Source organism: Drosophila simulans, unplaced genomic scaffold (assembly GCF_016746395.2).
Source record: "Drosophila simulans strain w501 unplaced genomic scaffold, Prin_Dsim_3.1 Segkk94_quiver_pilon, whole genome shotgun sequence".
Lineage (NCBI taxonomy): Eukaryota > Metazoa > Arthropoda > Insecta > Diptera > Drosophilidae > Drosophila > Drosophila simulans.
Window position 1 is genome coordinate 66,398 of NW_025416889.1, and position 21,194 is coordinate 87,591.

The following is a 21,194-nucleotide window of genomic DNA, read 5'->3' on the forward strand; positions in this document are numbered from 1 at the left end:
TTTATGGCAAAATATAGTTATATATACAACCTCAACTCATATGGGACTACCCCCTGAATTTAAGCATATTAATTAGGGGAGGAAAAGAAACTAACAAGGATTTTCTTAGTAGCGGCGAGCGAAAAGAAAACAGTTCAGCACTAAGTCACTTTGTCTATATGGCAAATGTGAGATGCAGTGTATGGAGCGTCAATATTCTAGTATGAGAAATTAATGATTTAAGTCCTTCTTAAATGAGGCCATTTACCCATAGAGGGTGCCAGGCCCGTATAACGTTAATGATTACTAGATGATGTTTCCAAAGAGTCGTGTTGCTTGATAGTGCAGCACTAAGTGGGTGGTAAACTCCATCTAAAACTAAATATAACCATGAGACCGATAGTAAACAAGTACCGTGAGGGAAAGTTGAAAAGAACTCTGAATAGAGAGTTAAACAGTACGTGAAACTGCTTAGAGGTTAAGCCCGATGAACCTGAATATCCGTTATGGAAAATTCATCATTAAAATTGTAATATTTAAATAATATTATTAAGAATAATGTGCATTTTTTCCATATAAGGACATTGTAATCTATTAGCATATCCCAAATTTATCATAAAATATAACTTATAGTTTATTCCAATTAAATTGCTTGCATTTTAACACAGAATAAATGTTATTAATTTGATAAAGTGCTGATAGATTTATATTATTACAGAGCGTTAATTTTTCGGAATTATATAATGGCATAATTATCATTGATTTTTGTGTTTATTATATGCTCTTGTATGATTAACAATGCGAAAGATTCAGGATACCTTCGGGACCCGTCTTGAAACACGGACCAAGGAGTCTAACATATGTGCAAGTTATTGGGATGTAAACCTAATAGCGTAATTAACTTGACTAATAATGGGATTAGTTTTTTAGCTATTTATAGCTAATTAACACAATCCCGGGGCGTTCTATATAGTTATGTATAATGTATATTTATATTATTTATGCCTCTAACTGGAACGTACCTTGAGCATATATGCTGTGACCCGAAAGATGGTGAACTATACTTGATCAGGTTGAAGTCAGGGGAAACCCTGATGGAAGACCGAAACAGTTCTGACGTGCAAATCGATTGTCAGAATTGAGTATAGGGGCGAAAGACCAATCGAACCATCTAGTAGCTGGTTCCTTCCGAAGTTTCCCTCAGGATAGCTGGTGCATTTTAATATTATATAAAATAATCTTATCTGGTAAAGCGAATGATTAGAGGCCTTAGGGTCGAAACGATCTTAACCTATTCTCAAACTTTAAATGGGTAAGAACCTTAACTTTCTTGATATGAAGTTCAAGGTTATGATATAATGTGCCCAGTGGGCCACTTTTGGTAAGCAGAACTGGCGCTGTGGGATGAACCAAACGTAATGTTACGGTGCCCAAATTAACAACTCATGCAGATACCATGAAAGGCGTTGGTTGCTTAAAACAGCAGGACGGTGATCATGGAAGTCGAAATCCGCTAAGGAGTGTGTAACAACTCACCTGCCGAAGCAACTAGCCCTTAAAATGGATGGCGCTTAAGTTGTATACCTATACATTACCGCTAAAGTAGATGATTTATATTACTTGTGATATAAATTTTGAAACTTTAGTGAGTAGGAAGGTACAATGGTATGCGTAGAAGTGTTTGGCGTAAGCCTGCATGGAGCTGCCATTGGTACAGATCTTGGTGGTAGTAGCAAATAATCGAATGAGACCTTGGAGGACTGAAGTGGAGAAGGGTTTCGTGTGAACAGTGGTTGATCACGAGTTAGTCGGTCCTAAGTTCAAGGCGAAAGCCGAAAATTTTCAAGTAAAACAAAAATGCCTAACTATATAAACAAAGCGAATATAATACACTTGAATAATTTTGAACGAAAGGGAATACGGTTCCAATTCCGTAACCTGTTGAGTATCCGTTTGTTATTAAATATGGGCCTCGTGCTCATCCTGGCAACAGGAACGACCATAAAGAAGCCGTCGAGAGATATCGGAAGAGTTTTCTTTTCTGTTTTATAGCCGTACTACCATGGAAGTCTTTCGCAGAGAGATATGGTAGATGGGCTAGAAGAGCATGACATATACTGTTGTGTCGATATTTTCTCCTCGGACCTTGAAAATTTATGGTGGGGACACGCAAACTTCTCAACAGGCCGTACCAATATCCGCAGCTGGTCTCCAAGGTGAAGAGTCTCTAGTCGATAGAATAATGTAGGTAAGGGAAGTCGGCAAATTAGATCCGTAACTTCGGGATAAGGATTGGCTCTGAAGATTGAGATAGTCGGGCTTGATTGGGAAACAATAACATGGTTTATGTGCTCGTTCTGGGTAAATAGAGTTTCTAGCATTTATGTTAGTTACTTGTTCCCCGGATAGTTTAGTTACGTAGCCAATTGTGGAACTTTCTTGCTAAAATTTTTAAGAATACTATTTGGGTTAAACCAATTAGTTCTTATCAATTATAACGATTATCAATTAACAATCAATTCAGAACTGGCACGGACTTGGGGAATCCGACTGTCTAATTAAAACAAAGCATTGTGATGGCCCTAGCGGGTGTTGACACAATGTGATTTCTGCCCAGTGCTCTGAATGTCAAAGTGAAGAAATTCAAGTAAGCGCGGGTCAACGGCGGGAGTAACTATGACTCTCTTAAGGTAGCCAAATGCCTCGTCATCTAATTAGTGACGCGCATGAATGGATTAACGAGATTCCTACTGTCCCTATCTACTATCTAGCGAAACCACAGCCAAGGGAACGGGCTTGGAATAATTAGCGGGGAAAGAAGACCCTTTTGAGCTTGACTCTAATCTGGCAGTGTAAGGAGACATAAGAGGTGTAGAATAAGTGGGAGATATTAGACCTCGGTTTGGTATCGTCAATGAAATACCACTACTCTTATTGTTTCCTTACTTACTTGATTAAATGGAACGTGTATCATTTCCTAGCCATTATACGGATATATTTATTATATCTTATGGTATTGGGTTTTGATGCAAGCTTCTTGATCAAAGTATCACGAGTTTGTTATATAATCGCAAACAAATTCTTTAATAAAACGATGCATTTATGTATTTTTGATTTGAAAATTTGGTATAACTCCAATTACTCAGGTATGATCCAATTCAAGGACATTGCCAGGTAGGGAGTTTGACTGGGGCGGTACATCTCTCAAATAATAACGGAGGTGTCCCAAGGCCAGCTCAGTGCGGACAGAAACCACACATAGAGCAAAAGGGCAAATGCTGACTTGATCTCGGTGTTCAGTACACACAGGGACAGCAAAAGCTCGGCCTATCGATCCTTTTGGTTTAAAGAGTTTTTAACAAGAGGTGTCAGAAAAGTTACCATAGGGATAACTGGCTTGTGGCGGCCAAGCGTTCATAGCGACGTCGCTTTTTGATCCTTCGATGTCGGCTCTTCCTATCATTGTGAAGCAAAATTCACCAAGCGTTGGATTGTTCACCCATGCAAGGGAACGTGAGCTGGGTTTAGACCGTCGTGAGACAGGTTAGTTTTACCCTACTAATGACAAAACGTTGTTGCGACAGCATTCCTGCGTAGTACGAGAGGAACCGCAGGTACGGACCAATGGCACAATACTTGTTCGAGCGAACAGTGGTATGACGCTACGTCCGTTGGATTATGCCTGAACGCCTCTAAGGTCGTATCCGTGCTGGACTGCAATGATAAATAAGGGGCAATTTGCATTGTATGGCTTCTAAACCATTTAAAGTTTATAATTTATTTTATAAACGACAATGGATGTGATGCCAATGTAATTTGTAACATAGTAAATTAGGAGGATCTTCGATCACCTGATGCCGCGCTAGTTACATATAAAAGCATTATTTAATACAATGACAAAGCCTAGAATCAATTGTAAACGACTTTTGTAACAGGCAAGGTGTTGTAAGTGGTTGAGCAGCTGCCATACTGCGATCCACTGAAGCTTATCCTTTGCTTGATGATTCGATAAATAAATGATTTTTTCCTGTAGCCAAACACCTCGTCATCAATTTAGTGACGCATATGATATTGTCCCTATCATATAATTTTTGATATAAAGACTTTAAAGAATTGTATCAAGTTGCCAAACACCTCGTCATCAATTTAGTGACGCATATGATATTGTCCCTATCATATAATTAATATAAAGACTTTAATGAATTGTGTCAAGTTGCCAAACACCTCGTCATCAATTTAGTGACGCATATGATATTGTCCCTATCATATAATTAATATAAAGAATTTTAATGAATTGTGTCAAGTTGCCAAACACCTCGTCATCAATTTAGTGACGCATATGATATTGTCCCTATCATATAATTTTTGATATAAAGACTTTAAAGAATTGTATCAAGTTGCCAAACACCTCGTCATCAATTTAGTGACGCATATGATATTGTCCATATCATATAATTAATATAAAGACTTTAATGAATTGTGTCAAGTTGCCAAACACCTCGTCATCAATTTAGTGACGCATATGATATTGTCCCTATCATATAATTTTTGATATAAAGACTTTAAAGAATTGTATCAAGTTGCCAAACACCTCGTCATCAATTTAGTGACGCATATGATATTGTCCATATCATATAATTAATATAAAGACTTTAATGAATTGTGTCAAGTTGCCAAACACCTCGTCATCAATTTAGTGACGCATATGATATTGTCCCTATCATATAATTAATATAAAGACTTTAATGAATTGTGTCAAGTTGCCAAACACCTCGTCATCAATTTAGTGACGCATATGATATTGTCCCTATCATATAATTAATATAAAGACTTTAATGAATTGTGTCAAGTTGCCAAACACCTCGTCATCAATTTAGTGACGCATATGATATTGTCCATATCATATAATTAATATAAAGACTTTAATGAATTGTGTCAAGTTGCCAAACACCTCGTCATCAATTTAGTGACGCATATGATATTGTCCCTATCATATAATTTTTGATATAAAGACTTTAAAGAATTGTATCAAGTTGCCAAACACCTCGTCATCAATTTAGTGACGCATATGATATTGTCCATATCATATAATTAATATAAAGACTTTAATGAATTGTGTCAAGTTGCCAAACACCTCGTCATCAATTTAGTGACGCATATGATATTGTCCCTATCATATAATTAATATAAAGACTTTAATGAATTGTGTCAAGTTGCCAAACACCTCGTCATCAATTTAGTGACGCATATGATATTGTCCCTATCATATAATTAATATAAAGAATTTTAATGAATTGTGTCAAGTTGCCAAACACCTCGTCATCAATTTAGTGACGCATATGATATTGTCCCTATCATATAATTAATATAAAAACTTTTAATGAATTGTGTCAAGTTGCCAAACACCTCGTCATCAATTTAGTGACGCATATGATATTGTCCCTATCATATATTTTTGATATAAAGACTTTAAAGAATTGTATCAAGTTGCCAAACACCTCGTCATCAACTACTATATTATGGTTGCGCCGACCTCTCATATTGTATTCTCTTATGTGTTCATAGGATTTTGGCAATTATATACGAGTAAATTAAATAATATACTTATGAAAATGATTAATTATTATATGTATAAGGGAAAAAATGCTGAAATATTCCCATATTATCTTAGTATTATAGAGGAAAGACCGTTGCCGACCTCTCATATTGTTCAAAACTTATGTATTCATATGATTTTGGCAATTAAATGAGTAAATTAAATAATATACATATGAAAATGATTAATTATTATATGTATAAGGGAAAAAATGCTGAAATATTCCCACATTCTCTCAGTATTATAGAGAAAAGCCATTATAGTGAGAGGGTATAGTAGTGTAAACGACCGGAATTACGACAGAGGGTTCAAAAACTACTATAGGTAGGCAGTGGTTGCCGACCTCTCATATTGTTCAAAACTTATGTATTCATATGATTTTGGGAATTATATGAGTAAATTAAATAATATACATATGAAAATGATTAATTATTATATGTATAAGGGAAAAAATGCTGAAATATTCCCACATTCTCTCAGTATTATAGAGAAAAGCCATTATAGTGAGAGGGTATAGTAGTGTAAACGACCGGAATTACGACAGAGGGTTCAAAAACTACTATAGGTAGGCAGTGGTTGCCGACCTCTCATATTGTTCAAAACTTATGTATTCATATGATTTTGGCAATAATATGAGTAAATTAAATAATAAACATATGAAAATTAATATGTATTATATGTATAAAGAAAAAAATAATCATATTATATATGAATAATGGAAAAAAAAATGAAATGTTCATATAATCTCTTAATATATAAGAGAATAGCCCGTATGTTGGGTGGCAAACGGAATTGAAAATACCCGCTTTGACGACAGCGGGTTCAAAAACTACTATAGGTAGGCAGTGGTTGCCGACCTCCCGCATTATTCGAAATATTTATTTCGGATTATGTTTATATTGGTTACATACAATAAAGTATATTATTATCCGTACAAATTTGTTTCTCAGTTCTATAGAACACGGGACTTGGCTCCGCGGATAATAGGAATATACGCTTTTTAGATAATATCGTTGAAACAAAAGTCAAGTTTCTATTATATATAGAATAACAAATCGTTTCCATATATTATCGTTAATTTTTGGAGGCAGGCAAATATTTATTTATTACCTGCCGTATAGTTGGATTATTATATCGTTACGGTATAATACAAATATGGATTCTTATGAAAGAAATATAAAATTATATATTAAATGTGGAAATATTATCATATGCGCTTGGTTTTATGTTATATATTACCAGAGAGATATATGAAAAGAGATAAATTTTAAATTTATCTTCAAAATGCAAATGATTTAACTTAATATTTATATTGGTTAAACAAAAATTGTACATGTGTGGATACAATAATTATGTATGTTGGAAATAAAATGATATTTTATAATGAAATATGTATATATAAAAAGATATAATTATAGAAACATATATATTACAATAATTATATGAAATTCTTGTTATATTGGTAAAACAAGTATAAATTAAAAATGAAATTATGGATTACGAATGCTATATAAAAATGGCCGTAATCGAATGGATATTTTACTTATAAATATATATTTAAAATTTTACCCAAAGGCGAAATATTGAATTTTATTCAATATAATAAAAATCATGGAATTATATAAAGTGAAAAATCCATATATCTATTATATTGCTTATTTCGATTCAAAAAATATGAATGGAATATGAAGGAAAAACATTATTCTGGTTGATCCTGCCAGTAGTTATATGCTTGTCTCAAAGATTAAGCCATGCATGTCTAAGTACACACGAATTAAAAGTGAAACCGCAAAAGGCTCATTATATCAGTTATGGTTCCTTAGATCGTTAACAGTTACTTGGATAACTGTGGTAATTCTAGAGCTAATACATGCAATTAAAACATGAACCTTATGGGACATGTGCTTTTATTAGGCTAAAACCAAGCGATCGCAAGATCGTTATATTGGTTGAACTCTAGATAACATGCAGATCGTATGGTCTTGTACCGACGACAGATCTTTCAAATGTCTGCCCTATCAACTTTTGATGGTAGTATCTAGGACTACCATGGTTGCAACGGGTAACGGGGAATCAGGGTTCGATTCCGGAGAGGGAGCCTGAGAAACGGCTACCACATCTAAGGAAGGCAGCAGGCGCGTAAATTACCCACTCCCAGCTCGGGGAGGTAGTGACGAAAAATAACAATACAGGACTCATATCCGAGGCCCTGTAATTGGAATGAGTACACTTTAAATCCTTTAACAAGGACCAATTGGAGGGCAAGTCTGGTGCCAGCAGCCGCGGTAATTCCAGCTCCAATAGCGTATATTAAAGTTGTTGCGGTTAAAACGTTCGTAGTTGAACTTGTGCTTCATACGGGTAGTACAACTTACAATTGTGGTTAGTACTATACCTTTATGTATGTAAGCGTATTACCGGTGGAGTTCTTATATGTGATTAAATACTTGTATTTTTTCATATGTTCCTCCTATTTAAAAACCTGCACTAGTGCTCTTAAACGAGTGTTATTGTGGGCCGGTACTATTACTTTGAACAAATTAGAGTGCTTAAAGCAGGCTTCAAATGCCTGAATATTCTGTGCATGGGATAATGAAATAAGACCTCTGTTCTGCTTTCATTGGTTTTCAGATCAAGAGGTAATGATTAATAGAAGCAGTTTGGGGGCATTAGTATTACGACGCGAGAGGTGAAATTCTTGGACCGTCGTAAGACTAACTTAAGCGAAAGCATTTGCCAAAGATGTTTTCATTAATCAAGAACGAAAGTTAGAGGTTCGAAGGCGATCAGATACCGCCCTAGTTCTAACCATAAACGATGCCAGCTAGCAATTGGGTGTAGCTACTTTTATGGCTCTCTCAGTCGCTTCCCGGGAAACCAAAGCTTTTGGGCTCCGGGGGAAGTATGGTTGCAAAGCTGAAACTTAAAGGAATTGACGGAAGGGCACCACCAGGAGTGGAGCCTGCGGCTTAATTTGACTCAACACGGGAAAACTTACCAGGTCCGAACATAAGTGTGTAAGACAGATTGATAGCTCTTTCTCGAATCTATGGGTGGTGGTGCATGGCCGTTCTTAGTTCGTGGAGTGATTTGTCTGGTTAATTCCGATAACGAACGAGACTCAAATATATTAAATAGATATCTTCAGGATTATGGTGCTGAAGCTTATGTAGCCTTCATTCATGGTGGCAGTAAAATGTTTATTGTGTTTGAATGTGTTTATGTAAGTGGAGCCGTACCTGTTGGTTTGTCCCATTATAAGGACACTAGCTTCTTAAATGGACAAATTGCGTCTAGCAATAATGAGATTGAGCAATAACAGGTCTGTGATGCCCTTAGATGTCCTGGGCTGCACGCGCGCTACAATGAAAGTATCAACGTGTATTTCCTAGACCGAGAGGTCCGGGTAAACCGCTGAACCACTTTCATGCTTGGGATTGTGAACTGAAACTGTTCACATGAACTTGGAATTCCCAGTAAGTGTGAGTCATTAACTCGCATTGATTACGTCCCTGCCCTTTGTACACACCGCCCGTCGCTACTACCGATTGAATTATTTAGTGAGGTCTCCGGACGTGATCACTGTGACGCCTTGCGTGTTACGGTTGTTTCGCAAAAGTTGACCGAACTTGATTATTTAGAGGAAGTAAAAGTCGTAACAAGGTTTCCGTAGGTGAACCTGCGGAAGGATCATTATTGTATAATATCCTTACCGTTAATAAACATTTGTTATAATACAAATAAATACAATTTACCAAAATAAAAATATTACAAAATGATTCTACGGAATCAAAAGTTAAAGTGAAAATAAAATGTAGATGGCTTTTATTTTATTTATATGTGGGGCTTGGCAACCTCATAAAAAGACTTTAACATTATTAATGTTGTTGTGCGTATTTGTGGCAGTACTTACTACAACAACGGCGTTTCCTATAAAAACAAATTCTCGAAAATGGAAATCGAAGAAACTAAACTAAATTCGAAAGTGGAAGTCGAATTAAAATTAAAATAATTTTGAATGTGGTAATCGAAATAAGTTTGTGTGTATATGGACCATAATATACACGCGTTGCGAATATGTATTGTTCATCTATGTTATGAGCATACGTTGGCTAATGCAACAACCTAAAATATACAATGTTTGTACCTGTCATCCATCAGGTTAATGTTTTATATAAATTTTGCAGTATGTGTCACCCAAAATAGCAAACCATAACCAGATTATTATGATACATAATGCTTATATGAAACTAAGACATTTCGCAACATTTATTTTAGGTATAAAAATAAATTTATTGAAGGAATTGATATATGCCAGTAAAATGGTGTATTTTTAATTTCTTTCAATAAAAACAATATTGACATTATATAAAAATGAATTATAAAACTCTAAGCGGTGGATCACTCGGCTCATGGGTCGATGAAGAACGCAGCAAACTGTGCGTCATCGTGTGAACTGCAGGACACATGAACATCGACATTTTGAACGCATATCGCAGTCCATGCTGTTATGTACTTTAATTAATTTTATAGTGCTGCTTGGACTACATATGGTTGAGGGTTGTAAGACTATGCTAATTAAGTTGTTTATAAATTTTTTATAAGCATATGGTATATTATTGGATTAAATAATGATTTTATTCATAATATTAAAAAAGAAATGAAAAACATTATCTCACATTTGAATGTGAAAAACGAAGAGAAATATTTTCTTTTTCAATCAAATAATACTGAGAAATGTCTAGCATAAAAAATTGAAATATTTTTCATCTAGAATTGTCTCTTATTAATGATTCGAAAAAAAAAAAACTTGGTTATGTTATTATTCTTCGTTGGTTCGTTAAATGGATAAAAAATAACTTTGCTTACAAGAACTATTGGAACTATTTATAACGAATTTAATTGATTGTTTTATCATTTATATATAAAGAATTTATGGCAAAATATAGTTATATATACAACCTCAACTCATATGGGACTACCCCCTGAATTTAAGCATATTAATTAGGGGAGGAAAAGAAACTAACAAGGATTTTCTTAGTAGCGGCGAGCGAAAAGAAAACAGTTCAGCACTAAGTCACTTTGTCTATATGGCAAATGTGAGATGCAGTGTATGGAGCGTCAATATTCTAGTATGAGAAATTAATGATTTAAGTCCTTCTTAAATGAGGCCATTTACCCATAGAGGGTGCCAGGCCCGTATAACGTTAATGATTACTAGATGATGTTTCCAAAGAGTCGTGTTGCTTGATAGTGCAGCACTAAGTGGGTGGTAAACTCCATCTAAAACTAAATATAACCATGAGACCGATAGTAAACAAGTACCGTGAGGGAAAGTTGAAAAGAACTCTGAATAGAGAGTTAAACAGTACGTGAAACTGCTTAGAGGTTAAGCCCGATGAACCTGAATATCCGTTATGGAAAATTCATCATTAAAATTGTAATATTTAAATAATATTATTAAGAATAATGTGCATTTTTTCCATATAAGGACATTGTAATCTATTAGCATATCCCAAATTTATCATAAAATATAACTTATAGTTTATTCCAATTAAATTGCTTGCATTTTAACACAGAATAAATGTTATTAATTTGATAAAGTGCTGATAGATTTATATTATTACAGAGCGTTAATTTTTCGGAATTATATAATGGCATAATTATCATTGATTTTTGTGTTTATTATATGCTCTTGTATGATTAACAATGCGAAAGATTCAGGATACCTTCGGGACCCGTCTTGAAACACGGACCAAGGAGTCTAACATATGTGCAAGTTATTGGGATGTAAACCTAATAGCGTAATTAACTTGACTAATAATGGGATTAGTTTTTTAGCTATTTATAGCTAATTAACACAATCCCGGGGCGTTCTATATAGTTATGTATAATGTATATTTATATTATTTATGCCTCTAACTGGAACGTACCTTGAGCATATATGCTGTGACCCGAAAGATGGTGAACTATACTTGATCAGGTTGAAGTCAGGGGAAACCCTGATGGAAGACCGAAACAGTTCTGACGTGCAAATCGATTGTCAGAATTGAGTATAGGGGCGAAAGACCAATCGAACCATCTAGTAGCTGGTTCCTTCCGAAGTTTCCCTCAGGATAGCTGGTGCATTTTAATATTATATAAAATAATCTTATCTGGTAAAGCGAATGATTAGAGGCCTTAGGGTCGAAACGATCTTAACCTATTCTCAAACTTTAAATGGGTAAGAACCTTAACTTTCTTGATATGAAGTTCAAGGTTATGATATAATGTGCCCAGTGGGCCACTTTTGGTAAGCAGAACTGGCGCTGTGGGATGAACCAAACGTAATGTTACGGTGCCCAAATTAACAACTCATGCAGATACCATGAAAGGCGTTGGTTGCTTAAAACAGCAGGACGGTGATCATGGAAGTCGAAATCCGCTAAGGAGTGTGTAACAACTCACCTGCCGAAGCAACTAGCCCTTAAAATGGATGGCGCTTAAGTTGTATACCTATACATTACCGCTAAAGTAGATGATTTATATTACTTGTGATATAAATTTTGAAACTTTAGTGAGTAGGAAGGTACAATGGTATGCGTAGAAGTGTTTGGCGTAAGCCTGCATGGAGCTGCCATTGGTACAGATCTTGGTGGTAGTAGCAAATAATCGAATGAGACCTTGGAGGACTGAAGTGGAGAAGGGTTTCGTGTGAACAGTGGTTGATCACGAGTTAGTCGGTCCTAAGTTCAAGGCGAAAGCCGAAAATTTTCAAGTAAAACAAAAATGCCTAACTATATAAACAAAGCGAATATAATACACTTGAATAATTTTGAACGAAAGGGAATACGGTTCCAATTCCGTAACCTGTTGAGTATCCGTTTGTTATTAAATATGGGCCTCGTGCTCATCCTGGCAACAGGAACGACCATAAAGAAGCCGTCGAGAGATATCGGAAGAGTTTTCTTTTCTGTTTTATAGCCGTACTACCATGGAAGTCTTTCGCAGAGAGATATGGTAGATGGGCTAGAAGAGCATGACATATACTGTTGTGTCGATATTTTCTCCTCGGACCTTGAAAATTTATGGTGGGGACACGCAAACTTCTCAACAGGCCGTACCAATATCCGCAGCTGGTCTCCAAGGTGAAGAGTCTCTAGTCGATAGAATAATGTAGGTAAGGGAAGTCGGCAAATTAGATCCGTAACTTCGGGATAAGGATTGGCTCTGAAGATTGAGATAGTCGGGCTTGATTGGGAAACAATAACATGGTTTATGTGCTCGTTCTGGGTAAATAGAGTTTCTAGCATTTATGTTAGTTACTTGTTCCCCGGATAGTTTAGTTACGTAGCCAATTGTGGAACTTTCTTGCTAAAATTTTTAAGAATACTATTTGGGTTAAACCAATTAGTTCTTATCAATTATAACGATTATCAATTAACAATCAATTCAGAACTGGCACGGACTTGGGGAATCCGACTGTCTAATTAAAACAAAGCATTGTGATGGCCCTAGCGGGTGTTGACACAATGTGATTTCTGCCCAGTGCTCTGAATGTCAAAGTGAAGAAATTCAAGTAAGCGCGGGGTCAACGGCGGGAGTAACTATGACTCTCTTAAGAGGCTATTTACTATATTGGAACTACGAACACAAATAACGAGCCTCGGATATCTTTACACAATCTGATGACGACCCGACCCTCCGTGGATATCTTCCCGGAGGACCAATATGAACCAAACGCAGCGGCTACTCTATCTAGGGTTCCCTGCACAGTATGTGGCCGGTCCTTTAACAGCAAGAGAGGACTCGGTGTTCACATGCGATCTCGGCACCCAGACGAACTTGATGAAGAACGTCGACGTGTCGATATAAAGGCAAGGTGGAGTGAGGAAGAGAAGTGGATGATGGCGAGAAAGGAGGTTGAGCTCACAGCAAATGGACATAAACACATGAACAAGCAACTAGCGGTGTATTTTGCAAACCGCAGCGTCGAAGCCATCAAAAAGCTAAGACAGAGGGGCGATTATAAGGAGAAAATAGAGCAGATAAGAGGGCAATCTGCTCTCGTCCCGGAAGTTGCAAATCTAACCATAAGGCGCCGCCCTAGTAGAAGTGAGCAAAACCACCAAGTAACAACATCAGAAACAACTCCAATCACTCCCTTCGAACAGTCGAACAGGGAAATTTTGCAGACACTGCGTGGGTATAGCCCCGTAGAATGCCATTCCAAATGGAGAGCCCAAGAGCTACAAACGATCATTGACAGGGCAGAGCTCGAGGGAAAGGAAACCACTCTCCAATGCTTATCGCTATATCTCCTGGGAATTTTTCCGGCACAGGGTGTACGACACACGCTGACGAGACCTCCTCGGAGACCTCGGAATAGGAGAGAAAGCAGAAGGCAGCAGTATGCTGTCGTCCAGCGTAACTGGGATAAGCATAAAGGAAGATGCATCAAGTCCTTGCTAAATGGAACTGATGAGTCGGTAATGCCAAGCCAAGAAGTAATGGTTCCCTACTGGAGAGAAGTAATGACTCAGCCTAGCCCAAGCTCTTGCAGTGGAGAAGTGATACAAATGGATCACTCGCTTGAGAGGGTTTGGTCTGCTATTACGGAGCATGACCTTCGGGCGTCAAGAATCTCATTATCTTCATCTCCGGGGCCTGACGGGATAACTCCAAAATCTGCCAGGGAGGTGCCGTCAGGTATTATGTTGCGAATAATGAACCTAATTCTATGGTGCGGTAATCTACCACACTCTATCCGACTGGCCAGAACCGTCTTCATCCCGAAAACGGTGACGGCGAAGCGACCGCAAGACTTTCGTCCAATATCGGTGCCTTCAGTCCTGGTAAGACAGCTAAATGCCATATTGGCAACCCGGTTGAACTCATCAATCAATTGGGACCCGCGCCAGCGGGGCTTCTTACCTACCGACGGATGTGCCGATAATGCGACGATAGTTGACTTAGTCTTGAGGCATAGCCATAAGCACTTTAGATCTTGCTACATAGCTAATTTAGATGTAAGCAAGGCATTCGATTCTTTATCGCATGCATCTATATATGACACCTTACGTGCTTATGGTGCGCCAAAGGGCTTCGTTGACTACGTACAGAATACGTACGAGGGTGGCGGTACCAGTCTCAATGGGGACGGTTGGAGTTCAGAGGAATTCGTCCCTGCTAGAGGAGTGAAGCAGGGTGACCCTTTGTCTCCTATTCTATTTAACTTGGTAATGGACAGGTTACTTAGAAACCTACCCAGCGAAATTGGTGCCAAAGTCGGAAATGCCATTACTAACGCGGCCGCGTTTGCAGATGATTTGGTACTATTTGCTGAAACTCGAATGGGACTTCAAGTATTGTTGGACAGAACGTTGGATTTTCTATCTCTCGTCGGCCTTAAACTTAATGCCGACAAATGTTTTACCGTTGGCATTAAGGGCCAGCCGAAACAGAAGTGTACCGTGCTAGAGGCACAGAGCTTCTACGTAGGCTCGAGAGAGATTCCATCATTGAAGCGAACGGACGAGTGGAAGTACTTAGGCATCAACTTCACTGCAACTGGGAGGGTTCGATGCAATCCGGCCGAGGACATTGGTCCAAAGCTACAAAGATTGACAAAGGCCCCCCTCAAACCACAACAGAGGATGTTCGCCCTTAGGACTGTCCTTATCCCACAGCTCTATCACAAGTTAGCCCTTGGGAGTGTGGCGATAGGCGTCCTACGAAAAACTGACAAATTAATAAGATACTATGTGCGAAGATGGCTAAATCTTCCGCTGGATATGCCGATAGCATTCATTCATGCACCCCCAAAAAGTGGAGGTCTCGGAATTCCATCACTAAGATGGGTAGCTCCAATGTTAAGGCTAAGACGATTGAGTAATATTAAATGGCCTCACCTCACGCAAAACGAGGTAGCCAGCTCTTTCCTCGAAGCCGAAAAACAACGGGCCCGAGATAGATTATTAGCTGAACAAAATGAATTGTTATCGCGTCCGGCAATAGAAAAATATTGGGCGAACAAATTGTACCTCTCAGTTGATGGCAGCGGACTCCGTGAAGCGGGCCATTGGGGACCGCAACACGGGTGGGTTAATCAACCCACGCGTTTACTAACAGGAAAGGAATATATAGACGGTATTCGTCTGCGGATAAATGCCCTACCCACGAAGTCTCGTACTACAAGGGGAAGGCACGAATTGGAACGACAGTGTCGTGCAGGATGTGACGCTCCCGAAACAACAAACCACATAATGCAAAAATGTTATCGATCGCATGGGAGGCGCGTAGCTAGACACAACTGCGTAGTAAATCGAATCAAGCGGGGACTTGAGGAGAGAGGCTGCGTGGTCATTGTTGAACCAAGTCTGCAGTGCGAATCCGGCCTTAATAAACCGGACCTGGTGGCACTACGACAAGATCACATTGATGTGATCGACATACAAATTGTGACAGACGGACACTCTATGGATGATGCACACCAGCGCAAAATCAATAGATACGACAGACCGGACATACGAACTGAATTGCGTCGCAGATTCGAAGCCGCAGGTGACATTGAATTCCATTCTGCCACCCTGAACTGGAGGGGGATCTGGAGTGGTCAATCCGTTAAAAGATTGATAGCAAAGGGTCTCCTCAGCAAATATGATAGTCATATCATTAGCGTCCAGGTTATGAGAGGCAGTCTCGGTTGTTTTAAACAGTTCATGTACCTGAGCGGGTTTTCCCGAGATTGGACTTAGCTAAAACGTTTGGTTCAAAACATTTGCTTGCTGTCTTGGCATAACATCAATAAAGGCATAAACATCGCAAAACAATGGTTATATATAAATGGCTATGAGGATGGTTTTAGTACGTAGGCGTTGCGGAACTTCGGTTCAGATAGAGCAATGAATCGTGCATGCTAGGAAAACTGACCACACGCAGTGTTGGCAGCCCTAGTATCTTTCGATAGATTTCCATACCTCCGCGATCAAAAAAAAAAAAAAAAAATAGCCAAATGCCTCGTCATCTAATTAGTGACGCGCATGAATGGATTAACGAGATTCCTACTGTCCCTATCTACTATCTAGTGATAGGTTCCTCTAACCGTGCTTGTCGGAGCAAAAGGAGGAGGCCCACCGAGCCTCTCTTTCGGTACCACGGGTTGTGCAGCTATCCAAGACTGCACATTGAGGTAGGCCCCCTGGTGGGAGTATCGTGGTGGCTGTGGTTGGTACCCATATCGCGGGTAGAGCCTTCGTGTTCGACGTTTGAGTTGCGGTGCTGGTTGCGCAAAACTCGGGTGCTGTGACCCAGAGATCAGTAGAGATTTTAGGTAGATCTCGCTCCTCAGCAAGGGGGAGTGCTTGCCCGGCAAGCAAGTACTCGAATTGCTACCGGGGTGGTCGCTATGTACATAGCTATAGCTTCCAGTCCGGGACGCTTGTCTGGCGTATCCAGACTCATGCACCATGTTGATACATGCACCACTTGTGGGTGTTCAGGGTGTCGTGGTTGTAATCCCTTCAGTGTGGAACACGCCACGTAAAACAAGTTCGGAGAGGTCCGAAAGTATCTACTATCTAGCGAAACCACAGCCAAGGGAACGGGCTTGGAATAATTAGCGGGGAAAGAAGACCCTTTTGAGCTTGACTCTAATCTGGCAGTGTAAGGAGACATAAGAGGTGTAGAATAAGTGGGAGATATTAGACCTCGGTTTGGTATCGTCAATGAAATACCACTACTCTTATTGTTTCCTTACTTACTTGATTAAATGGAACGTGTATCATTTCCTAGCCATTATACGGATATATTTATTATATCTTATGGTATTGGGTTTTGATGCAAGCTTCTTGATCAAAGTATCACGAGTTTGTTATATAATCGCAAACAAATTCTTTAATAAAACGATGCATTTATGTATTTTTGATTTGAAAATTTGGTATAACTCCAATTACTCAGGTATGATCCAATTCAAGGACATTGCCAGGTAGGGAGTTTGACTGGGGCGGTACATCTCTCAAATAATAACGGAGGTGTCCCAAGGCCAGCTCAGTGCGGACAGAAACCACACATAGAGCAAAAGGGCAAATGCTGACTTGATCTCGGTGTTCAGTACACACAGGGACAGCAAAAGCTCGGCCTATCGATCCTTTTGGTTTAAAGAGTTTTTAACAAGAGGTGTCAGAAAAGTTACCATAGGGATAACTGGCTTGTGGCGGCCAAGCGTTCATAGCGACGTCGCTTTTTGATCCTTCGATGTCGGCTCTTCCTATCATTGTGAAGCAAAATTCACCAAGCGTTGGATTGTTCACCCATGCAAGGGAACGTGAGCTGGGTTTAGACCGTCGTGAGACAGGTTAGTTTTACCCTACTAATGACAAAACGTTGTTGCGACAGCATTCCTGCGTAGTACGAGAGGAACCGCAGGTACGGACCAATGGCACAATACTTGTTCGAGCGAACAGTGGTATGACGCTACGTCCGTTGGATTATGCCTGAACGCCTCTAAGGTCGTATCCGTGCTGGACTGCAATGATAAATAAGGGGCAATTTGCATTGTATGGCTTCTAAACCATTTAAAGTTTATAATTTATTTTATAAACGACAATGGATGTGATGCCAATGTAATTTGTAACATAGTAAATTAGGAGGATCTTCGATCACCTGATGCCGCGCTAGTTACATATAAAAGCATTATTTAATACAATGACAAAGCCTAGAATCAATTGTAAACGACTTTTGTAACAGGCAAGGTGTTGTAAGTGGTTGAGCAGCTGCCATACTGCGATCCACTGAAGCTTATCCTTTGCTTGATGATTCGATAAATAAATGATTTTTTCCTGTAGCCAAACACCTCGTCATCAATTTAGTGACGCATATGATATTGTCCCTATCATATAATTTTTGATATAAAGACTTTAAAGAATTGTATCAAGTTGCCAAACACCTCGTCATCAATTTAGTGACGCATATGATATTGTCCTATCATATAATTAATATAAAGACTTTAATGAATTGTGTCAAGTTGCCAAACACCTCGTCATCAATTTAGTGACGCATATGATATTGTCCCTATCATATAATTAATATAAAGACTTTAATGAATTGTGTCAAGTTGCCAAACACCTCGTCATCAATTTAGTGACGCATATGATATTGTCCTATCATATAATTAATATAAAGACTTTAATGAATTGTGTCAAGTTGCCAAACACCTCGTCATCAATTTAGTGACGCATATGATATTGTCCCTATCATATAATTTTTGATATAAAGACTTTAAAGAATTGTATCAAGTTGCCAAACACCTCGTCATCAATTTAGTGACGCATATGATATTGTCCATATCATATAATTAATATAAAGACTTTAATGAATTGTGTCAAGTTGCCAAACACCTCGTCATCAATTTAGTGACGCATATGATATTGTCCCTATCATATAATTTTTGATATAAAGACTTTAAAGAATTGTATCAAGTTGCCAAACACCTCGTCATCAATTTAGTGACGCATATGATATTGTCCATATCATATAATTAATATAAAGACTTTAATGAATTGTGTCAAGTTGCCAAACACCTCGTCATCAATTTAGTGACGCATATGATATTGTCCCTATCATATAATTAATATAAAGACTTTAATGAATTGTGTCAAGTTGCCAAACACCTCGTCATCAATTTAGTGACGCATATGATATTGTCCATATCATATAATTAATATAAAGACTTTAATGAATTGTGTCAAGTTGCCAAACACCTCGTCATCAATTTAGTGACGCATATGATATTGTCCCTATCATATAATTTTTGATATAAAGACTTTAAAGAATTGTATCAAGTTGCCAAACACCTCGTCATCAATTTAGTGACGCATATGATATTGTCCATATCATATAATTAATATAAAGACTTTAATGAATTGTGTCAAGTTGCCAAACACCTCGTCATCAATTTAGTGACGCATATGATATTGTCCCTATCATATAATTAATATAAAGACTTTAATGAATTGTGTCAAGTTGCAAACACCTCGTCATCAATTTAGTGACGCATATGATATTGTCCCTATCATAATTATTGATTTAATGTTTGTCAATACACCTCTCATTTAGTGACGCATATGATATTGTCCTATCATATAATTAATATAAAGAATTTTAATGAATTGTGTCAAGTTGCCAAACACCTCGTCATCAATTTAGTGACGCATATGATATTGTCCCTATCATATAATTAATATAAAAACTTTTAATGAATTGTGTCAAGTTGCCAAACACCTCGTCATCAATTTAGTGACGCATATGATATTGTCCCTATCATATAATTTTTGATATAAAGACTTTAAAGAATTGTATCAAGTTGCCAAACACCTCGTCATCAACTACTATATTATGGTTGCGCCGACCTCTCATATTGTATTCTCTTATGTGTTCATAGGATTTTGGCAATTATATACGAGTAAATTAAATAATATACTTATGAAAATGATTAATTATTATATGTATAAGGGAAAAAATGCTGAAATATTCCCATATTATCTTAGTATTATAGAGGAAAGACCGTTGCCGACCTCTCATATTGTTCAAAACTTATGTATTCATATGATTTTGGCAATTAAATGAGTAAATTAAATAATATACATATGAAAATGATTAATTATTATATGTATAAGGGAAAAAATGCTGAAATATTCCCACATTCTCTCAGTATTATAGAGAAAAGCCATTATAGTGAGAGGGTATAGTAGTGTAAACGACCGGAATTACGACAGAGGGTTCAAAAACTACTATAGGTAGGCAGTGGTTGCCGACCTCTCATATTGTTCAAAACTTATGTATTCATATGATTTTGGCAATTATATGAGTAAATTAAATAATATACATATGAAAATGATTAATTATTATATGTATAAGGGAAAAAATGCTGAAATATTCCCACATTCTCTCAGTATTATAGAGAAAAGCCATTATAGTGAGAGGGTATAGTAGTGTAAACGACCGGAATTACGACAGAGGGTTCAAAAACTACTATAGGTAGGCAGTGGTTGCCGACCTCTCATATTGTTCAAAACTTATGTATTCATATGATTTTGGCAATTATATGAGTAAATTAAATAATATACATATGAAAATGATTAATTATTATATGTATAAGGGAAAAAATGCTGAAATATTCCCACATTCTCTCAGTATTATAGAGAAAAGCCATTATAGTGAGAGGGTATAGTAGTGTAAACGACCGGAATTACGACAGAGGGTTCAAAAACTACTATAGGTAGGCAGTGGTTGCCGACCTCTCATATTGTTCAAAACTTATGTATTCATATGATTTTGGGAATTATATGAGTAAATTAAATAATATACATATGAAAATGATTAATTATTATATGTATAAGGGAAAAAATGCTGAAATATTCCCACATTCTCTCAGTATTATAGAGAAAAGCCATTATAGTGAGAGGGTATAGTAGTGTAAACGACCGGAATTACGACAGAGGGTTCAAAAACTACTATAGGTAGGCAGTGGTTGCCGACCTCTCATATTGTTCAAAACTTATGAATTCATATGATTTTGGGAATTATATGAGTAAATTAAATAATATACATATGAAAATGATTAATTATTATATGTATAAGG

At 37.5% G+C, this 21,194-nt stretch overlaps 3 non-coding genes and 1 pseudogene across 3 annotated transcripts; all 4 read left to right on the forward strand.

Moving 5' to 3' along the window:
- The first annotated feature begins 26 nt into the window (after window positions 1–26).
- Window positions 27–3,988, forward strand: LOC120285734. The gene has a single exon (XR_005544954.1). It is a non-coding gene; the product is annotated as a large subunit ribosomal RNA (ribosomal RNA).
- A 3,288-nt stretch (window positions 3,989–7,276) lies between these two features.
- On the forward strand, window positions 7,277–9,271 carry LOC120285725. Its single transcript, XR_005544945.1, has one exon. It is a non-coding gene; the product is annotated as a small subunit ribosomal RNA (ribosomal RNA).
- Window positions 9,272–9,960: 689 nt separating this feature from the next.
- LOC120285710 lies at window positions 9,961–10,139 on the forward strand. Its single transcript, XR_005544930.1, has one exon. It is a non-coding gene; the product is annotated as a 5.8S ribosomal RNA (ribosomal RNA).
- Window positions 10,140–10,533: 394 nt separating this feature from the next.
- Window positions 10,534–18,375, forward strand: LOC120285745 (annotated as a pseudogene).
- The last annotated feature ends 2,819 nt before the right edge of the window (window positions 18,376–21,194 follow it).